Here is a 603-nt window from a genome sequence, read left to right as displayed (position 1 = left end):
GCTCTTTAACTACCTTTGTAACATCATAGGTTCATAGGTAAGTACTAGCCTAAACCTCCTTCCAAGCCATTTTAAGCCTAGCCAATTTTCCTTTCAACGGTGAGATTTTAAACCCTGTACCTTCATTGTGAGGTAAGTACCTTAACCATTATGCCAAACCCCAATCCATAAAATGTGGAATGCTTCATGAATCTGACTGCCATTCTTATTTAGGGGTCAGGCTAATCTTCTCTATAGTTTAATAATTTTAGTATATATCTTGCCATAGAAGCACACAATAAATATTCAAAGTACTCATAGGTAAATACTAGGCTATAAGTCTGTAGACTAGTACAAGACTTACCAGTAACCAGAATCAAACTCTGTAGCTTGTATATGTTAAGTGAGGACCCCCGAAGCCCACCATCTCATTCTTCTCATTTAACATTGTGCTTTTGCTCTTTAATCATGTATACATCTGCATACTCTGCATTGTCTGTTGTGCAATGATATGCATTATCATCTGCAAGCAGGATGAGTGGAACATTGTACTACTGTCTAAACCACAGCACATCGCACTCTATTACAGGTCTGCATTATACTTCTGTAGCGCCTTACAGATAG

At 38.0% G+C, this 603-nt stretch overlaps 1 non-coding gene across 1 annotated transcript; it reads right to left on the bottom strand.

Moving 5' to 3' along the window:
* Positions 1 to 168: 168 nt before the first annotated feature.
* Positions 169 to 273, bottom strand: LOC122812532. Its single transcript, XR_006366512.1, has one exon. It is a non-coding gene; the product is annotated as a U6 spliceosomal RNA (small nuclear RNA).
* Between the last annotated feature and the right edge of the window lie 330 nt (positions 274 to 603).

This window comes from Protopterus annectens, chromosome 9.part0 (genome assembly GCF_019279795.1).
Source record: "Protopterus annectens isolate FY-2018-M chromosome 9.part0, PAN1.0, whole genome shotgun sequence".
Taxonomy (NCBI): Eukaryota; Metazoa; Chordata; order Ceratodontiformes; family Protopteridae; genus Protopterus; species Protopterus annectens.
Note: the sequence above shows the minus strand (reverse complement) of the source record. Positions and strands in the feature narration are given on the sequence as shown.